Here is a 22,901-nt window from a genome sequence, read left to right on the forward strand (position 1 = left end):
CATGTTGGTGGCAATGTTGGCTCAAAGAAGGAAGAAGCATCACATGATGTTATATGGACATGGAGGTGGCGATTTTGGCTCATAGAAAGAAGAAGCATCACATGATGTTATATGGACATGTAGGTGGCGCTGTTGGCTCAGAGAAGGAAGAGGTGTCACGTGATGTTATATGGACATGTAGGTGGTGCTGTTGGCTCAGAGAAGGTATTGGTGTCACATGATGTTATATGGACATGTAGGTGGCGCTGTTGGCTCATTGAAGGAAGAAGCATCACATGATGTTATGTGGACATGTTTGTGGCAATGTTGGCTCATAGAAGGAAGAAGCATCACATGATGTTATATGGACATGTAGGTGGCGATGTTGGCTCATAGAAGGTAGAAGCATCACATGATGTTATATGGACATGTCGGTGGGGATGTTGGCTCATAGAAGGAAGAAGCATCACTTGATGTTATCTGGACATGTAGGTGGCAATGTTGGCTCAAAGAAGGAAGAAGCATCACATGATGTTATATGGACATGTAGGTGGCGATGTTGGCTCAAAGAAGGAATTGTTGTCACGTGATGTTATATGGACATGTCGGTGGCGCTGTTGGCTCAGAGAAGGAAAAGGTGTCACATGATGTTATATGGACATGTAGGTGGTGCTGTTAGCTCAGAGAAGGAAGAAGCATCACATGATGTTATATGGACATGTAGGTGGCGCTGTTGGCTCAGAGAAGGAAGAAGCATCACATGATGTTATGTGGACATGTTGGTGGCAATGTTGGCTCATAGAAGGAAGAAGCATCACATGATGTTATATGGACATGGAGGTGGTGATTTTGGCTCAGAGAAGGAAGAATCATCACATAATGTTATATGGACATGTAGGTGGTGCTGTTGGCTCAGAGAAGGAATTGGTGTCACTTGATGTTATGTGGACATGTCGGTGGCGATGTTGGCTCATAGAAGGAAGAAGCATCACATGATGTTATGTGGACATGGAGGTGGCGATTTTGGCTCATTGAAGGAAGAAGCATCACATGATGTTATATGGACATGCAGGTTGCGATGTTGGCTCATCGAAGGAATTGGTGTCACGTGATGTTATATGGACATGTCGGTGGCGCTGTTGGCTCATAGAAGGAAGAAGCATCACATGATGTTCTATGGACATGTAAGTGGTACTGTTGGCTCAAAGAAGGAAGAAGCATCACATGATGTTATATGCACATGTAGGTGGCGCTGTTGGCTCCTGGAAGGAAGAAGCATCACGTGATATTATATGGACATGTAGGTGGCACTGTTGGCTCAGAGAAGGAAGAGGTGTCACATGATGTTATATGGACATGAAGGTGGCGCTGTTAGCTCAGAGAAGGAATTGGTGTCACATGATGTTATATGCACATGTTGGTGGCAATGTTGGCTCAGAGAAGGAAGAAGCATCACGTGATGTTATATGGATAAGTAGGTGGTGCTGTTAGCTCCTCGAAGGAAGAAGCATCACGTGATGTTATATGGACATGTAGGTGGCCCTGTTGGCTCAGAGAAGGAAGAAGCATCACATGATGTTGTGTGGACATGTCGGTGGCGATGTTGGCTCAAAGAAGGAAGAAGCATCACATGATGTTATATGGACATGTAGGTGGCGATGTTGGCTCAGAGAAGGAAGAAGCATCACATGATGTTATATGAACGTGTAGGTGGCGATGTTGGTTCATAGAAGGAAGAAGCATCACATGATGTTATATGGACATGTCGGTGGCGAGTTGGCTCAGAGAAGGAAGAAGCATCCCATGATGTTATATGGACATGAAGGTGGCGCTGTTGGCTCAGAGAAGGAATTGGTGTCACGTGATGTTATGTGGACATGTCGGTGGCGCTGTTTGCTCAGAGAAGAAGAAGCATCACATGATGTTATATGGACATGCAGGTGGCGATGTTGGCTCATAGAAGGAAGAAGGATCACGTGATGTTATATGGACATGCAGGTGGCGATTTTGGCTCATTGAAGGAAGAAGCATCACATGATGTAATATGGACATGCAGGTTGCGATGTTGGCTCATGGAAGGAATTGGTGTCACGTGATGTTATATGGACATGTCGGTGGCGCTGTTGGCTCATAGCAGGAAGAAGCATCACATGATGTTATATGGACATGTAAGTGGTGCTGTTGGCTCCTGGAAGGAAGAAGCATCATGTGATATTATATGGACATGTAGGTGGCGCTGTTGGCTCAGAGAAGGAAGAGGTGTCAGATGATGTTATATGGACATGTAGGTGGCGCTGTTAGCTCAGAGAAGGAATTGGTGTCACATGATGTTATATGGACATGTTGGTGGCAATGTTGGCTCAGAGAAGGAAGAAGCATCACGTGATGTTATATGGACAAGTAGGTGGTGCTGTTGGCTCATAGAATGAAGAAGCATCACATGATGTTATATGGACATGTAGGTGGCGCTGTTGGCTCATAGAAGGAAGAAGCATCACATGATGTTGTATGGACATGCAGGTGGCGCTGTTGGCTCAGAGAAGGAAGAAGCATCACATGATGTTCTATGGACATGTAAGTGGCGCTGTTGGCTCATAGAAGGAAGAAGCATCACATGATGTTGTATGGACATGGAGGTGGTGCTGTTGGCTCAGAGAAGGAAGAAGCATCACATGATGTTCTATGGACATGTAAGTGGCGCTGTTGGCTCATAGAAGGAAGAAGCATCACATGATGTTGTATGGACATGAAGGTGGTGCTGTTGGCTCAGAGAAGGAAGAAGCATCACATGATGTGATATGGACATGTAGGTGGCGCTGTTGGCTCATAGAAGGAAGAAGCATCACATGATGTTATATGGACATGTAGGTGGCGCTGTTGGCTCATAGAAGGAAGAAGCATCACATGATGTTATATGGACATGTAGGTGGTGCTGTTGGCTCATAGAAGGAAGAAGCATCACATGATGTTGTATGGACATGTAGGTGGCGCTGTTGGCTCATAGAAGGAAGAAGCATCACATGATGTTATATGGACATGTAGGTGGTGCTGTTGGCTCATAGAAGGAAGAAGCATCACATGATGTTGTATGGACATGTAGGTGGCGCTGTTGGCTCATAGAAGGAAGAAGCATCACATGATGTTATGTGGACATGTAGGTGGCGCTGTTGGCTCATAGAAGGAAGAAGCATCACATGATGTTCTATGGACATGTAAGTGGCGCTGTTGGCTCATAGAAGGAAGAAGCATCACATGATGTTGTATGGAGGTGGTGCTGTTGGCTCAGAGAAGGAAGAAGCATCACTTGATGTGATCTGGACATGAAGGTGGCAATGTTGGCTCAAAGAAGGAAGAAGCATCACTTGATGTTATATGGACATGGAGGTGGCGATGTTGGCTCAGAGAAGGAAGAAGCATCACTTGATGTTATATGGACATGGAGGTGGCGATGTTGGCTCAGAGAAGGAAGAAGCATCACTTGATGTGATCTGGACATGTAGGTGGCGATGTTGGCTCATAGAAGGAAGAAGCATCACATGATGTCATATGGACATGTAGGTGGCGATGTTGGCTCATAGAAGGAAGAAGCATCACATGATGTTGTTTGGACATGTAGGTGGTGCTGTTGGCTCAGAGAAGGAAGAAGCATCACATGATGTTATATGGACATGTAGGTGGCGATGTTGGCTCATAGAAGGAATTGGTGTCACGTGATGTTATATGGACATGTCGGTGGCGCTGTTGGCTCAAAGAAGGAAGAAGCATCACGTGATGTTCTATGGACATGTAATTGGCTCTGTTGGCTCATAGAAGGAAGAAGCATCACATGATGTTATATGCACATGTAGGTGGCGCTGTTGGCTCATGGAAGGAAGAATCATCACATGATGTTGCATGGACATGTAGGTGGCGATGTTGGCTCATAGAAGGAAGAAGCATCACATGATGTTATGTGGACATGTTGGTGGCAATGTTGGCTCATAGAAGGAAGAAGCATCACATGATGTTATGTGGACATGTTGGTGGCGATGTTGGCTCATAGAAGGAATTGGTGTCACGTGATGTTATGTGGACATGTTGGTGGCGATTTTGGCTCATAGAAGGAAGAAGCATCACATGATGTTATATGGACATCTCGGTGGCGATGTTGGCTCATAGAAGGAAGAAGCATCACATGATGTTGTATGGAGATGTAGGTGGTGCTGTTGGCTCAGAGAAGGAAGAAGCATCACGTGATGTGATATGGACATGTAGGTGGCGCTGTTGGCTCATAGAAGGAAGAAGCATCACATGATGTAATATGGACATGTAGGTGGTGCTGTTGGCTCATAGAAAGAAGCATCACATGATGTTCTATGGACATGTAAGTGGCGCTGTTGGCTCATAGAAGGAAGAAGCATCACATGATGTTGTATGGAGGTGGTGCTGTTGGCTCAGAGAAGGAAGAAGCATCACATGATGTTATATGGACATGTCGGTGGCGATGTTGGCTCATAGAAGGAAGAAACATCACATGATGTTGTATGGACATGTAGGTGGCGATGTTGGCTCATAGAAGGAAGAAGCATCACATGATGTTGTGTGGACATGTCGGTGGCGATGTTGGCTCAAAGAAGGAAGAAGCATCACATGATGTTATATGGACATGTAGGTGGCGATGTTGGCTCAGAGAAGGAAGAAGCATCACATGATGTTATATGAACGTGTAGGTGGCGATGTTGGTTCATAGAAGGAAGAAGCATCACATGATGTTATATGGACATGTCGGTGGCGAGTTGGCTCAGAGAAGGAAGAAGCATCCCATGATGTTATATGGACATGAAGGTGGCGCTGTTGGCTCAGAGAAGGAATTGGTGTCACGTGATGTTATGCGGACATGTCGGTGGCGCTGTTTGCTCAGAGAAGAAGAAGCATCACATGATGTTATATGGACATGCAGGTGGCGATGTTGGCTCATAGAAGGAAGAAGGATCACGTGATGTTATATGGACATGCAGGTGGCGATTTTGGCTCATTGAAGGAAGAAGCATCACATGATGTAATATGGACATGCAGGTTGCGATGTTGGCTCATGGAAGGAATTGGTGTCACGTGATGTTATATGGACATGTCGGTGGCGCTGTTGGCTCATAGCAGGAAGAAGCATCACATGATGTTATATGGACATGTAAGTGGTGCTGTTGGCTCCTGGAAGGAAGAAGCATCATGTGATATTATATGGACATGTAGGTGGCGCTGTTGGCTCAGAGAAGGAAGAGGTGTCAGATGATGTTATATGGACATGTAGGTGGCGCTGTTAGCTCAGAGAAGGAATTGGTGTCACATGATGTTATATGGACATGTTGGTGGCAATGTTGGCTCAGAGAAGGAAGAAGCATCACGTGATGTTATATGGACAAGTAGGTGGTGCTGTTGGCTCATAGAATGAAGAAGCATCACATGATGTTATATGGACATGTAGGTGGTGCTGTTGGCTCATAGAAGGAAGAAGCATCGCATGATGTTGTATGGACATGTAAGTGTCGCTGTTGGCTCATAGAAGGAAGAAGCATCACATGATGTTGTATGGACATGGAGGTGGCGCTGTTGGCTCATAGAAAGAAGCATCACATGATGTTCTATGGACATGTAAGTGGCGCTGTTGGCTCATAGAAGGAAGAAGCATCACATGATGTTGTATGGAGGTGGTGCTGTTGGCTCAGAGAAGGAAGAAGCATCACATGATGTTATATGGACATGTCGGTGGCGATGTTGGCTCATAGAAGGAAGAAACATCACATGATGTTATATGGACATGTCGGTGGCGATGTTGGCTCATAGAAGGAAGAAACATCACATGATGTTGTATGGACATGTAGGTGGCGATGTTGGCTCATAGGAAGAAGCATCACATGATGTCATATGGACATGTCGGTGGCGATGTTGGCTCAGAGAAGGAAGAAGCATCACATGATGTTATATGCACATGTAGGTGGCGCTGTTGGCTCAGAGAAGGTGGAAGCATCACATGATGTTGTATGGGCATGAATGTGGCGATGTTGGCTCATAGAAGGAAGAAGCATCACATGATGTTATATGCACATGTAGGTGGCGCTGTGAGCTCAGAGAAGGTGGAAGCATCACATGATGTTGTATGGGCATGAAGGTGGCGATGTTGGCTCAAAGAAGGAAGAAGCATCACATGATGTTATATGGACATGTAAGTGGCGCTGTTGGCTCATAGAAGGAAGAAGCATCACATGATGTTATATGCACATGTAGGTGGCGCTGTTGGCTCATCGAAGGAAGAAGCATCACATGATGTTATATGGACATGTAGGTGGCGCTGTTGGCTCAGAGAAGGAAGAAGCATCACATGATGTTGTATGGGCATGTCGGTGGCGCTGTTGGCTCATAGAAGGAAGAAGCATCACATGATGTTATATGGACATGTAAGTGGTGCTGTTGGCTCATCGAAGGAAGAAGCATCACATGATGTTATATGGACATGTAGGTGGCGCTGTTGGCTCAGAGAAGGAAGAAGCATCACATGATGTTGTATGGGCATGAATGTGGCGATGTTGGCTCATAGAAGGAAGAAGCATCACATGATGTTATATGGACATGTAGGTGGCGATGTTGGTTCATAGAAGGAAGAAGCATCACATGATGTTATATGGACATGTCGGTGCCGAGTTGGCTCATCGAAGGAAGAAGCATCACATGATGTTGTATGGACATGTAGGTGGTGCTGTTGGCTCAGAGAAGGAAGAAGCATCCCATGATGTTATATGGACATGTAGGCGGCGATGTTGGCTCACAGAAGGAAGAAGCATCACATGATGTTATGTGGACCTGTTGGTGGCAATGTTGGCTCATACAAGGAAGAAGCATCACATGGTGTTATATGGACATGGAGGTGGCGATGTTGGTTCATAGAAGGAAGAATCATCACATGATGTTATATGGACATGGAGGTGGCGATGTTGGCTCATAGAAGGAAGAATCATCACATGATGTTATATGGACATGTAGGTGGCGCTGTTGGCTCAGAGAAGGAAGAAGCATCACGTGATGTTATATGAACATGTAGGTGGCGATGTTGGTTCATAGAAGGAAGAAGAATCACATGATGTTATGTGGACATGTTGGTGGCGATGTTGGCTCATAGAAGGAATTGGTGTCACGTGATGTTATATGGACATGTAGGTGGCGCTGTTGGCTCATAGAAGGAAGAAGCATCACATGATGTTATATGCACATGTAGGTGGCGCTGTTGGCTCATAGAAGGAAGAAGCATCACATGATGTTGTATGGACATGTAGGTGGCGCTGTTGGCTCATAGAAGGAATTGGTGTCACGTGATGTTATATGGACAAGTAGGTGGTGCTGTTAGCTCCTCGAAGGAAGAAGCATCACATGATGTTATATGCACATGTAGGTGGCGATGTTGGCTCATAGAAGGAAGAAGCATCACATGATGTTATATGCACATGTAGGTGGCGATGTTGGCTCATAGAAGGAAGAAGCATCACATGGTGTTATATGGACATGTCGGTGGCGCTGTTGGCTCATAGAAGGAAGCATCACATGATGTTATATGGACATGTAAGTGGCGCTGTTGGCTCCTGGAAGGAAGAAGCATCACGTGATATTATATGGACACGTAGGTGGCGCTGTTGGCTCAGAGAAGGAAGAGGTGTCACATGATGTTATATGGACATGTAGGTGGCGCTGTTGGCTCATAGAAGGAAGAAGTATCACATGATGTTATGTGGACCTGTTGGTGGCAATGTTGGCTCATACAAGGAAGAAGCATCACATGATGTTATATGGACATGGAGGTGGTGATTTTGGCTCATAGAAGGAAGAATCATCACATGATGTTATATGGACATGTAGGTGGCACTGTTGGCTCAGAGAAGGAAGAGGTGTCACGTGATGTTATATGGACATGTACGTGGCGCTGTTGGCTCAGAGAAGGAATTGGTGTCACATGATGTTTTATGGACCTGTAGGTGGCGCTGTTGGCGCAGAGAAGGAAGAAGCATCACGTGATGTTTTATGGACATGTAATTGGCTCTGTTGGCTCATAGAAGGAAGAAGCATCACATGATGTTATATGCACATGTAGGTGGCGCTGTTGGCTCATGGAAGGAAGAATCATCACATGATGTTGCATGGACATGTAGGTGGCGATGTTGGCTCATAGAAGGAAGAAGCATCACATGATGTTATGTGGACATGTAGGTGGCGCTGTTGGCTCAGAGAAGGAAGAAGCATCACGTGATGTGATATGGACATGTAGGTGGTGCTGTTGGCTCAGAGAAGGAATTGGTGTCACATGATGTTTTATGGACATGTTGGTGGCGATGTTGGCTCATAGAAGGAAGCAGCATCACATGATGTGATATGGGCATGTAGGTGGCAATGTTGGCTCATAGAAGGAAGAAGCATCACATGATGTTATATGGACATGTAGGTGGCGCTGTTGGCTCAGAAAAGGTGGAAGCATCACATGATGTGATATGGACATGTAGGCGGCGATGTTGGCTCATAGAAGGAAGAAGCATCACATGATGTTATATGGACATGTAGGTGGCGCTGTTGGCTCATAGAAGGAAGAAGCATCACATGATGTTCTATGGACATGTAAGTGGCGCTGTTGGCTCATAGAAGGAAGAAGCATCACATGATGTTGTATGGACATGGAGGTGGTGCTGTTGGCTCATAGAAGGAAGAAGCATCACATGATGTTATTTGTACATGTCGGTGGCAATGTTGGCTCATAGAAGGAAGAAGCATCACATGATGTTATATGGACATGTAAGTGGCGCTGTTGGCTCAAAGAAGGAAGAAGCATCACTTGATGTTATGTGGACATGTTGGTGGCGCTGTTGGCTCATAGAAGGAAGAAGCATCACATGATGTTATATGGACATGTAGGTGGCGATGTTGGCTCAGAGAAGGAAGAAGCATCACATGATGTTGTATGGACATGGAGGTGGCGATGTTGGTTCATAGAAGGAAGAAGCATCACATGATGTTATATGGACATGTCGGTGGCGAGTTGGCTCAGAGAAGGAAGAAGCATCCCATGATGTTATATGGACATGAAGGTGGCGCTGTTGGCTCAGAGAAGGAATTGGTGTCACGTGATGTTATGCGGACATGTCGGTGGCGCTGTTTGCTCAGAGAAGAAGAAGCATCACATGATGTTATATGGACATGCAGGTGGCGATGTTGGCTCATAGAAGGAAGAAGGATCACGTGATGTTATATGGACATGCAGGTGGCGATTTTGGCTCATTGAAGGAAGAAGCATCACATGATGTAATATGCACATGAAGGTGGCGATGTTGGCTCAAAGAAGGAAGAAGCATCACATGATGTTATATGGACATGTAAGTGGCGCTGTTGGCTCATAGAAGGAAGAAGCATCACATGATGTTATATGCACATGTAGGTGGTGCTGTTGGCTCATAGAAGGAAGAAGCATCACATGATGTTATATGCACATGTAGGTGGTGCTGTTGGCTCATAGAAGGAAGAAGCATCACATGATGTTATATGGACATGTAGGTGGCGATGTTGGCTCAGAGAAGGAAGAAGCATCACATGATGTAGTATGGGCATGTAGGTAGCGATGTTGGCTCATAGAAGGAAGAAGCATCACATGATGTTATATGGACATGTAGGTGGCGCTGTTGGCTCAGAAAAGGTGGAAGCATCACATGATGTTGTATGGGCATGTAGGTGGCGATGTTGGCTCATAGAAGGAAGAAGCATCACATGATGTTGTATGGGCATGTAGGTGGCGATGTTGGCTCATAGAAGGAAGAAGCATCACATGATGTTATATGGACATGTAGGTGGCGCTGTTGGCTCATAGAAGGAAGAAGCATCACATGATGTTATATGGACATGTAGGTGGCGCTGTTGGCTCAGAGAAGGAAGAAGCATCACATGATGTTATATGCACATGTAGGTGGCGCTGTTGGCTCAGAGAAGGTGGAAGCATCACATGATGCTGTATGGGCATGAAGGTGGCGATGTTGGCTCATAGAAGGAAGAAGCATCACATGATGTTATATGTACATGTTGGTGGCGATGTTGGCTCATAGAAGGAAGAAGCATCACATGATGTTATATGGACATGTAGGTGGCGCTGTTGGCTCATAGAAGGAAGAAGCATCACATGATGTTGTATGGGCATGTAGGTGGCGATGTTGGCTCATAGAAGGAAGAAGCATCACATGATGTTATATGCACATGTAGGTGGCGCTGTTGGCTCATAGAAGGAAGAAGCATCACATGATGTTGTATGGGCATGTAGGTGGCGATGTTTCCTCATAGAAGGAAGAAGCATCACATGATGTTATATGCACATGTAGGTGGCGATGTTGGCTCATAGAAGGAAGAAGCATCACATGATGTTATATGCACATGTAGGTGGCGCTGTTGGCTCATAGAAGGAATTGGTGTCACGTGATGTTATATGGACATGTCGGTGGCGATGTTGGCTCAGAGAAGGAAGAAGCATCACATGATGTTATATGCACATGTAGGTGGCACTGTTGGCTCATAGAAGGAAGAAGCATCACATGATGTTATATGCACATGTCGGTGGCGCTGTTGGCTCATAGAAGGAAGAAGCATCACATGATGTTATATGCACATGTCGGTGGCGCTGTTGGCTCATAGAAGGAAGAAGCATCACATGATGTTATATGGACATGTAAGTGGTGCTGTTGGCTCCTGGAAGGAAGAAGCATAACGTGATATTATATGGACATGTAGGTGGCGCTGTTGGCTCAGAGAAGGAAGAAGCATCACATGATGTTATATGGACATGTAGGTGGCGATGTTGGCTCATAGAAGGAAGAAGCATCACATGATGTTATATGAACATGTAGGTGGCGATGTTGGTTCATGGAAGGAAGAAGCATCACATGATGTTATATGGACATGTCGGTGGCGAGTTGGCTCATCGAAGGAAGAAGGATCACGTGATGTAATATGGACATGGAGGTGGCGATGTTGGTTCATAGAAGGAAGAAGCATCACATGATGTTATATGGACATGGAGGTGGCGATTTTGGCTCATTGAAGGAAGAAGCATCACATGATGTTATATGGACATGCAGGTTGCGATGTTGGCTCATGGAAGGAATTGGTGTCATGTGATGTTATATGGACATGTCGGTGGCAATGTTGGCTCATAGAAGGAAGAAGCATCACATGATGTTATATGGACATGTAAGTGGTGCTGTTGGCTCCTGGAAGGAAGAAGCATCACGTGATATTATATGGACACGTAGGTGGCGCTGTTGGCTCAGAGAAGGAAGAAGTATCACATGATGTTATGTGGACCTGTTGGTGGCAATGTTGGCTCATACAAGGAAGAAGCATCACATGATGTTATATGGACATGGAGGTGGCGATGTTGGTTCATAGAAGGAAGAATCATCACATGATGTTATATGGACATGGAGGTGGCGATGTTGGTTCATAGAAGGAAGAAGCATCACATGATGTTATATGGACATGGAGGTGGTGATTTTGGCTCATAGAAGGAAGACTCATCACATGATGTTATATGGACCTGTAGGTGGCGCTGTTGGCTCAGAGAAGGAAGAAGCATCACGTGATGTTATATGAACATGTAGGTGGCGATGTTGGTTCATAGAAGGAAGAAGCATCACATGATGTTATATGGACATGTCGGTGGCGAGTTGGCTCATCGAAGGAAGAAGGATCACGTGATGTTATATGGACATGGAGGTGGCGATGTTGGTTCATAGAAGGAAGAAGCATCACATGATGTTATATGGACATGTCGGTGGCGAGTTGGCTCATAGAAGGAAGAAGGATCACGTGATGTTATATGGACATGGAGGTGGCGATTTTGGCTCATTGAAGGAAGAAGCATCACATGATGTTATATGGACATGCAGGTTGCGATGTTGGCTCATGGAAGGAATTGGTGTCATGTGATGTTATATGGACATGTCGGTGGCAATGTTGGCTCATAGAAGGAAGAAGCATCACATGATGTTATATGGACATGTAAGTGGCGCTGTTGGCTCATAGAAGGAAGAAGTATCACATGATGTTATGTGGACATGTTGGTGGCAATGTTGGCTCATAGAAGGAAGAAGCATCACGTGATGTTATATGGACAAGTAGGTGGTGCTGTTAGCTCCTCGAAGGAAGAAGCATCACATGATGTTATATGCACATGTAGGTGGCGATGTTGGCTCAAAGAAGGAAGAAGCATCACATGATGTTATATGGACATGTAAGTGGCGCTGTTGGCTCATAGAAGGAAGAAGCATCACATGATGTTATATGGACATGTAAGTGGCGCTGTTGGCTCATAGAAGGAAGAAGTATCACATGATGTTATGTGGACATGTTGGTGGCAATGTTGGCTCATAGAAGGAAGAAGCATCACGTGATGTTATATGGACAAGTAGGTGGTGCTGTTAGCTCCTCGAAGGAAGAAGCATCACATGATGTTATATGCACATGTAGGTGGCGATGTTGGCTCATAGAAGGAAGAAGCATCACATGATGTTATATGGACATGTAAGTGGTGCTGTTGGCTCCTGGAAGGAAGAAGCATCACGTGATATTATATGGACACGTAGGTGGCACTGTTGGCTCAGAGAAGGAAGAGGTGTCACATGATGTTATATGGACATGTAGGTGGCGCTGTTGGCTCATAGAAGGAAGAAGTATCACATGATGTTATGTGGACCTGTTGGTGGCAATGTTGGCTCATACAAGGAAGAAGCATCACATGATGTTATATGGACATGGAGGTGGTGATTTTGGCTCATAGAAGGAAGAATCATCACATGATGTTATATGGACATGTAGGTGGCACTGTTGGCTCAGAGAAGGAAGAGGTGTCACGTGATGTTATATGGACATGTACGTGGCGCTGTTGGCTCAGAGAAGGAATTGGTGTCACATGATGTTTTATGGACCTGTAGGTGGCGCTGTTGGCTCAGAGAAGGAAGAAGCATCACGTGATGTTATATGGACATGTAGGTGGCACTGTTGGCTCAGAGAAGGAATTGGTGTCACATGATGTTTTATGGACATGTAGGTGGCGCTGTTGGCTCAGAGAAGGAAGAAGCATCACGTGATGTTATATGGACATGTCGGTGGCGCTGTTGGCTCATAGAAGGAAGAAGTATCACATGATGTTATGTGGGCAATTCCATGGTTTGTAACGTTACACTTTTGGGGCTATTGTATGACGTTCTGACCTGTGAAATGAAATTGGATGAGCATTTAATATTACCAATGACACCAGCAAAGCTTCTTGATTGGACCTTCCACCCATGTAAAGTAAAAAAACATTTAGACTTGTATTCGAGTTACAGTGAGAACTTTAATTTCGGTTGGTAACTTTACAGAATATGGACAAGGATAAAAATGACAGATCTTTGGTAGAAATGTTTCCTCAAACAGAAGACATCTATATCAAATTGTGTTTCTCCTTTCATTTCTGACTTATTAATCTTTGTTTTTGTATCGAACATTTATTGTGTATCCTCCTCGTTTTTATTTAAGACAAGAAAACATGGTTAGTAACGTTACGGTTGGTAACGTTACAGTTTGTCCGCTGTCGTTATAAATGATTATAGTTCATTTAAAAAGTATTTTTTTCGTTTTTCAAGGAAATACCAGTATGATTTCTGCCTGGTATCAACATAAGGTCACCAAATGTCCACACAGGTACGAATTGTCATGTAAACTGTCATGCAAATGAGCACACAGGTGTCACATACTACACATTTGACATACAATGTATAATCACGCCGTCAGCAATACTGTAAGACAGAGCGGCCATTTTAGTCATGACTATCACTGAGATTTTTACATGAAATCATCCCAAATCACGGATGAGGTTCAGAGATCTTCCTTCTGATGAAGTGGTTGTGACGTCGATTATATTTTTTATTGCAATGTACCTGTGATGTGTGAGGATTCAGTGTCACAGTCGAAACTAATCCATTTGTTTTGTTTGTTTTATTGAAAAAACTGAAGATAATATGAAGTATAATAAAGTGTAAAACACTGCACTGACAATGTCTAACTCCAACTGACAATATCAAAGAAAAGTAAACATTTAAATTAGGCATATACGAAGTGATTATGACAACAACATATATCATGTGGGACTGTAGGTTATAAATGTATAGCATGTAATTGCCTGTTTACCGGATATCAGGAAAAGTGGTTGGAAATAGGGAACAAGAGAAACTGTCACACTTTACAGAAAATGCAAATATTAGGGAGGCTTAAATACATGTCAGGATGTCAGGGGATTTATCTGTTGGGAGTCTCCTGGCAAATCAGATCGGTTATGATCAACACCAGTTGTTGTTTTTGTTTATTTTAAGACCGTCCCATCTTACTACATCCAACACTTTATGAATGTACCCGTCCCATAATGTAACAATTGCTAAGACTGACTGTATGAATGCTTGAGCACGCACATTGAGTTGTATTAAGATGGTTCAGTTTGAGTATCTCGTCTCATCTAAATCTCTGTAGAGAATTTGAAATGTCCACGATTATTTGCAATCTCTGGAAAATCCAATCTTGAAATAATCTCCTCCCTCATGTGGAAGATGACATCCTTTGGAGAAGGCCACTTCCAATATTTGCCTGCCCGTTCCATCACTGACACTTGGAACTCGCCATCACCTTCAACTACCACTTCACCAGGAAACCGACGACCTTCATAGTCCACAATGTGCCAGTCCCCCAGTTCAATGGACTTGTCATTGCCTGGATCCCTTGGCGATTTGTTGCAGTGCACACCATCATCAAGGTTGCCACTGATGCCATCCTTTGTCAGGATGTGTGGAACAACATTGCCATGTACCACATGCATGTAGTGCACCTTGGAAATTCCAGTTATTGCTGAAGCTTTAGCAAACACAAGATCTGTGTTCAGAGCTTTGTTTCTCTCTGCCAGCTTGGATGATGTAATTTCCTTAACCACCACCTTGCTCATTCCTGCTGCAGCAGCAACAAAGGTTGTGGCAACCTTGACAAGGCATTGTCGTGCACGGACCTTGTTCCAAACATATCGTTTCACCGATCCACCAATGCCATCAACTGGACTCTTTCCGTGCGATGTGCAGAAGAAATTCCAGTGAACATCAACCTTGCGCTTCTCTTGAAGAGCCGCAATACCAGACGCAATGTATCTGTTTTTGAATTGCGATGCGGGTCCATCAGATCAGATAAAGAGGGATCTAACGCTGTCTGGTAGTTCATCCAGAAGCATGTCCAGGTAGGCAAGGATCGTGTCCTTCAAGTGGACCAGGTTGTCAGAGGCAATTAAACGAGAAGTTTAAGAAGCCAGAGTGCCACAGTGCTGCTGTAAAAAGACGAACCCAGCGCTGATTCCAGCGGGCACTTTGTACCTCATCCTGAGACATGCAGGAGTAATTTTCTGAGAAGTGCACTTGAAGCAATGCCATTGTGACATCTCGAGAATCTGACTCTGCCTCCTGACGCATGGCTTTATACGCTGCTGCTTGCTCTCGCTTGATGTAGCAGTGTTCCAGGAACGGAGGGAGAATGGTGGATATGTACTGTACCAGGTCTTCCAATGTTCCTTCTTCCTCTGTCTTCATCATCCTGCCATCCTCATCTGCTTTCCAAGCATACCATGAGCACATTGTGTTCAAAGAATCCTCAAAATTGTTGGCCTTGTTCAATCCAACAGCATCCTTGCATTGTGGGCATTCATTCATCCAGCATTCTCCGGATGGTGGGTCACAGAGAAACGGCTTCGGCAGAGCAGATGAATTTGGTGGAAACTCTGGATGAGCCTTGTGTCGGGAGGGCATTGATTGCATTTTCATGGTGTTAACACATGCACACATTATGTGGGACTTTCCTGCTGAGGAGGACATGCTTTGGGCGTAGATCTGCAAATTAAGACTCGTTTCGGTTTGGGAATGGTAGATGTTTGCTGTTTTCTCCTGTCTACTTTTGCTCATGCTCACAGCTTTCTTCATCTTGTATTCATCATACTCGCCAGATGCCTTCAATCTCTCAATATACCGTCTTTGCTTCTCCTTGTTTGTCAAAGGCATGATTGCTCGAAGGAAATAAAGATATTGTTTTTGTGTTAAGGGCCATTTGAATTCTTTCCCTGAAACAAGGAAAAAAAATAATGAAGTAGGATGCTTAAGATGTATTATCTATCTATAATTCCAGCAATGTGTGTGTGTGTGTGTGTGTGTGTGTGTGCGTGCGTGCGTGCGTGCGTGCGTGCGTGCGTGCGTGCGTGTGTGTGACCGCTGTTTCTCGACAACCACTGGTCCGATCTAATTGAAACTTGCCAGGTATATTGCTGGGGACCTGAGTATGTGCCTTTTCAAGGTTTGATATTAATCAGACAAGTGGTTCCCAAGTTAGGGCCATTGATTAACCAAACCAATGACAGGACACGTTGCTGCGTAGGCGTGGCCGATGGGGAAAGGGCGCCATTTAGTTTCCAATGACAGGACACGTTGCTGCGTTGGCATGGCCGATGGGGAAAGAGCGCATTCCCCATTGCGAGTTACAACGTATAGTGATGACACTGTATTTTAATCATTTCTCGATTTCTTATGCGCATTTATAGATAAATACAATGCCCCAATGCAGTCGTCGTTTACGAGAGCGAAGGAACGACCTGTGTGGTTGTTTGAAACTTTTTTTTTTTGCACGTACGGGCACGTACTAGTATTTTAAAAGAGCAAAAACATTCAGCAATGATAACATTAATTAATAGTTCAGCAAATTAACAAATAAAAACACTGAAACTCAAACCTTATCCTTAAATGTGATCCACCCACATGATCATCATGATCTTCTGAGTTGATTCGGTTAATTAACTCCAAAGAATAATGGGCCCACTCGCTTAAATAAAAGTTCACTTCATAAATCATTTCCAACAAAGGATATTCCCACAAGGTGAGTTGTTGAAACAGTTCAGGTGTGTGGAAAACGTCTATTTTGGGGAGTTTAACCAGGAGGTAAGACCGTGTGTGTCTCGGTGAAGAGATGGTGAGATGAGGGAGGGGGGACGTGAAGGGTTGAGAGAAAATTTGGACCTCAACCTGAAGAGAGGAGGTTAAAAAAAACCCACACCTGTGTGTGATGTGAGAATAACAGGTGTTGTGTTTCAGTGTCATCGTTTCAATAAGTTCAGAACTGGATAACGTACAAAATTCAGGAGGAAAAAAATCCATAAAAACCTAGATTATCTCACCTGTAATAAACTCACAATCTCCACACACACGTTACACTCATATGAAAATGTACATCTTTTCCAGGTAAGACATCATAACCTCCTTTTATCTATAAACCTTCCATTCAGGTCCCAAAGCAGGTGATGATGACAAACAGAATCTTCATGAGAACAAAGACTGAAACGAGTGGTCGACGAGGTGTCTGGTTCTTCGTTTGGTTCATCACTACTTATATTTTTATTTCTGTTCTCGTGTTAGTCCGGCAGATATGTGAAAAAAATGTGCCTTTAGTGATACAAGCATGAAATTTGGCACACTGCTCGGGCAGTATCTTACAAAGATTTTTGGATATAGGGACATTCCAGATTCTTCCCAGAGCCAAAATGGCGGCCATTTTACAAAATAGCCGATTTTGTGTTGTACAAGGAGGATACATGTGGATACAACTATATTTAAGAAGCATACCAGTGGTTTTATTTAACTAAATATAGATTCTAGCAAATAAGAAATAGCAAATAAAGGTGACAAAGCGTGAATAAACCATTTATTTGGTCATTTTTGGTGCATTTTTGCACATTTGGACGGTTTTCTCCAACAAACTCTTCAAAAAACTGTTATCAAGCACCATGGAATGACTGTTGTTCATTTAACACTCTTGAACTCAGAGGAAGTGCTTCTGTTTGATCCTAACATCAACTTACAGGGTCAAAATTATACAGTGGAACCTCTAGATCCAGGTAACAGAGTCTACTATGATGCATGGATACATGTGTACATGTTACATAATTTTCATCTGTGATCTCTCTTGTCCCAGTTCTACTCTCTTGTACACTCCCCATCACAGTGACATAGAGCTGTGCACTGGAGTGCAGCCTTGACACACTTGCACTGTCCTCTGCATCCCTTTTTGCAGCCACACCTTAGTAGTTGCCGACATGCCTCAGTTGCCTCTGGGAGGGTTGTCCAGTATATGTCCCAGCCATTATCGATGTGAACCCACCCCCAGTCAATGGGCGATGGGAGCTCTGGTGTGGACACCATCATCTGGCCCCAACAGTTGCCGGCTTGGTAGGTAGCTCTCCTGATGTGCTGTATCAGGGCTTCACGATTTGGTGGGAGAGCATCTATTGATCTGCCATTCTGGGTGAACAGATGCTTGCGACACTCATTGACATGTTCCGGGCTACTGGTGCGATCATAGAGCACAACAACAAAACGCTCCAGTGCATCCATGTGGTCATCTACGGCTGAAGGAGTTGGCGTGGCAGCCAAGGCACAGAATGCTGCAGTGACATCAGTGACCTCATCACAGGCTTTCCAGGTTTCCCATGCTTTTTTCTTCCCCCTGCCTCCGAAGCTTGAAATGGTGTCGCATCCAGTGAGAGCATGGAAGAATGGCAAACCTCGACACTTGTTCGGTCCCAGTGCAACAGACATCTCGTGAGCTGCCAAGAACCTGAAGTTCTTTCCTGTGCTAAAAGCAACCCAGAGCTCATCAATGTCCAGACGTCCAGCTGCTGTCACCGCAAGGACCACGACATCAGTGTCTACTGTACGGATCGACACTTTGCTTTATCCCTGCCTCACAGCATCTTCAGCATGGAGTAGCATTCTTGTGTGTTGTGAGATTGTAAGAGTGGGTGTTGATACAGATGAGTGGCTTGACTGCTCTTGGATCGTGGGACCATTCAGGATCATAGCAACTAGTGCCACGAGAGAATTTGGCACGGATTGTTCTTGGCAGAGGGCGTCAAATGAACCACTCAAGGCTGTCTTCATCTTCAACATGTCTCTTCGGACTATGTTCGCGGCTCGAGCAAGATGAACACCATCACTATCAGCATCGTGTTCACGGGCCTTGTGAAGGGCTGATCCGATGTCCTCGTTGAAAGCTAGCAGAACATCTCGGCCAGGCTTGTGCTCCTCCGTGTCCGGAAAATATGTCATGATCAGGTGCTTGAGTTTGGTCGAGTGAACACGTCCAGTCAAGACTGTTCCAAGCTGTTTCAGCCAGTTGTTGTACAGACTTGTTTGGTCTGCCAGCTTGAACACTGGTGCCACAAGAGCGTCCATGTGGGCATCATCGATGTGGGACACCAGTTCTCCGAGAGCTATGCCATGATTGATATCATCCTGGTCATCAAAGGTTCTCTTTGTGTCCCTTGTTTTGTTATAGAGGGAAACCAGACACTTCACATGGTACAGGGCATCTTGCACCATCATATCTCCAGCACTCAGTTTAGCAATAAGTGGCTTGTCTTCTAGTTTCAGAGCACCTTTCCTGACTCGTCTGTCCAGGTCAAAGGTAGAAGCTTTGCGCAAAGACTCGTTACCTGCTGGCTTGTCACAAAAGAAACACGTTTCGAGCAGTGACTCTGTACGGTCCACACTCTGACGGGTATACTTTCGTGTCACGCCTTCGGTATCCCCACTGGTTGTTTTCCTCTTCTCTGCCCGAATCAATTGAGTTTTGTTGTATTGTAGTCTGCACGAATCATGCCACTTAGCCCTGTGGTGCTGGAAGGTGGACTCAATACCCTCACCATCGTCCAAGCGGGACATGTCGAGAGATTTTGGCAAGCAGTCGATCTCACTGAACCTGAGGAGGTTGTCTGCCAGAGTCTGGTATCCAGACCCTCCTGTGCTTCGCTTGGAGTCAGCTGGACAATGAAGAGGCTCAGTGGTGTCCATCTGACGCAGCACACATAGGTTCCAGTCTGTCTGGTTAATTGATGTAACAGATGTACTTGGCCCTCGCTGCTGGGGGTCTAATAGTTTGAAATGCTTGACCTTTGTCTTGAACCACCACCAATCAGTCACTGTAAAATTGGGAAGAACCACCACCAAGCAGGGGATTAGTCTTTGGGTACACTATAGTGGAGTTATCACCTGAAAACAGAATAGCAGAGTTAAAATGTTTTCAACTACGAACCCCAGCCCAGAGGAGATGCATATATACACAATGGCGATCTTGGGTGATTGTCACTCGATGTCCCCAATCGGCCACCATACATTATTTCTTTGCGCTGGTCAGGACCATGTTAAACCCAAATCAATATGAACACACCATTGTTGTATGAACATTTCAATTATGCAATCATGAAAATTAATACAGTGAGTACATCAACATCGATTTCGCAAATTTATGCATTTAATCGCGACATTGCCAGCTACCAGTATGTAATTAATAATGGAAATATTCATGGAGTCTAAGTTCCTTTCACCAAATTTGATTTTTGATCTATTTATATTTCCAGAAACAATATTCAGGTAACATTCACATGCATGATCATATTGCAGAGCTCTTGTTCCAGTCATGCATTATTGCGATGGCAAACTGTTATCTGTGTCCCTCATAGACCACCGTAGATGCATTTTTTAGTCAAATATGAAGTAGATAATGAAGCATGTGCATACTAGTTGATAATAATCATATTACACTCACTACATTGTGTTTTGCACCAAGCACATATGACTTTGCTGACCTTGCAGGCACAAAACCTGTATCATCAAAGGTATCATCTATAGGTATCATCTATAGGTGACCTGTAGGTATCATCAAAGGCACAAAACTACCAGAATATTTCGCATATCTGCCGGACTATATAATTCTGTACGTATTTGATGGACAGATTCTCCATTAGAGGTATGGATGTTGTATTTGGATCGTGAACTTCCTTTGGTTTTTTTGAAACAAAATCTTGGTTCATGGAAGTTCTAATTTGGATTTGTTCATCTCTTTACTTCCCAGTTTTTTTAAGTTCTCTGATTTTTTCTTCATTCTCCGGTGATTGCTTTTCCTTCTGATGTTGGTTAAATCTGAAATATAGAAATATAACAGTAAGATAAATACAGTAAAACTCTTTTAAATCGCGGCCGTTGGGGTCCATAAAATAAAAATCCGCGGTTCAGACGATCCGCGGATCCGTCAATAAAATTAAGAAAACCGCGAATAATATTAATAAAATATAATCTTGTTCCAACGGACCGCGGATAGGGAGTACAAGCGGAAAACATGCGAGGCGCGTTCACCCAACACGTCACCTGATTTTGGCGGCATTGCCAGAGCGGTCTTCAACATTGAATGAAACAAAATTTGAGATAATTTTTGCCAATAACCGCCGACATGTTTTATATACATTTTTGTAATTTTGGGGAGAGTATTTGAGATTTATGGCCGTATAATTTACCTTGAATTGAATAAAACAGTTCAAGGTCAAGGTCGGTCAGTGCTGCAAAACACGGATTGGCATTCAGTTCAGGAAACGAACCAGCATATTACAAATGTCTTAAATTAATTAAATTGAATAAAAAATAAGAAATAAATTAATTTATGTACATGCTTTATTTTCAAATATTACATACATTTTTGTAATTTTGGGGAGAGTATTTGAGATTTATGGCCGTATAATTTACCTAGAATTGAATAAAACAGTTCAAGGTCAAGGTCGGTCAGTGCTGCAAACACGGATTGGCATTCAGTTCAGGAAACGAACCAGCATATTACAAATGTCTTAAATTAATTAAATTAAATAAAAAATAAGAAATAAATTAATTTATGTACATGTTTTATTTTCAAATATTATACACATTTTGTACATGTGTTTTTTGGTTGCGTGAACAATACAAATCTCGTGAAGCTCGTAAAATCAAAAGAATAAAAAGAAACCCATCCAAAGGAATCCAAGCAGTACAAGCGTATTTTTATATTATATATTATAACATCATCTTTGCTGATAATTTTACGCATTTTTGTGTGTTGTACCTGGGGGGTCTTCTTTGATTCCGAGGTGTTTGCAGGATGCTTCGTTTTCTAGTTGCTGTGTTATCTGGTCTTTTTTATGCATTTGTTGCATTCTCTCCTCCGTGGAAGCTCATGTGCTGATTCAAATCGCGTTTTTGAGAGGAACCTTTTTCACGTTTGGAGCATTTTTCAGGATGCTCTCCTGCATGGATCCTCATATGCACATTCAAATGGTCTTGTCTGGAGAAACCTTTATCACATGTGGAGCATTTTTACTGAGTTGAGGTGGAACCTTCGACTGATGCCTGTGGGTTGTGCGTGTACGCGTGGATCGCTTAAACTCTCTGAAAATCAGAGCAGTCTTCACAACCAACACAAAGATGAGCCTTAGATCCGCTTGACTGAGGCTGAGTCCGTGGAGCATGGCAGCTGATTCCGGCGCCCAGACTCTACGCCATCTCAGAGTAATGGTCGAGACAAGTGGCGTGTTCTCACTTTCGAACGTTCTTTTCACCCAGTCGAGGACATCCGGAGTGTCGTAATACCTTCGCTTCATCGCATGCTCATCGTGGGATGTCCCAAGGTGTTCGTTCGCTTTCCGGGATTTAAACAGTCGTTCGTATTGAAATACATTCACAAAAAATTGGGTCCAGGTGGAAGCCATTTGGCCCATCAAAGCTGTGCCACATCAGTACCCCATTATTAACAATCAGTTTACCAAGTTAAATTCACTGCTGGTGGGGATGTCATGGTGGATTGGGGATAAGAGTGGAGCAAGCACACAAATCGCCATCGGGGTGTTGTATCTTTATCATAGGATTCAGTGTTTGTTCGTCATTGAGCATTTCTTCCCAAGAAGTGGTTTTCACAATGTTGAGAAACGGGACCATGTCCATCAACAAAGATCATTGAACATCAGGTGG

The 22,901-nt window shown here is 43.9% G+C and overlaps 2 long non-coding RNA genes across 3 annotated transcripts in view; both read left to right on the forward strand.

Moving 5' to 3' along the window:
- LOC147006695 (uncharacterized) overlaps positions 1 to 22,901 on the forward strand; it is a 106,277-nt gene that overhangs the window by 8,977 nt on the left and 74,399 nt on the right. The gene's annotated exons all lie outside the window — the stretch shown is intronic.
- Positions 8,732 to 16,130, forward strand: LOC147006696 (uncharacterized). Its single transcript, XR_015054641.1, has 2 exons — positions 8,732 to 9,020; positions 10,817 to 16,130. It is a non-coding gene; the product is annotated as an uncharacterized LOC147006696 (long non-coding RNA).

Source organism: Eptatretus burgeri, unplaced genomic scaffold (genome assembly GCF_056783735.1).
Source record: "Eptatretus burgeri isolate ZD-2024b unplaced genomic scaffold, Ebu_testis_v1 Ebu_testis_scaffold_3156, whole genome shotgun sequence".
Taxonomy (NCBI): domain Eukaryota; kingdom Metazoa; phylum Chordata; class Myxini; order Myxiniformes; family Myxinidae; genus Eptatretus; species Eptatretus burgeri.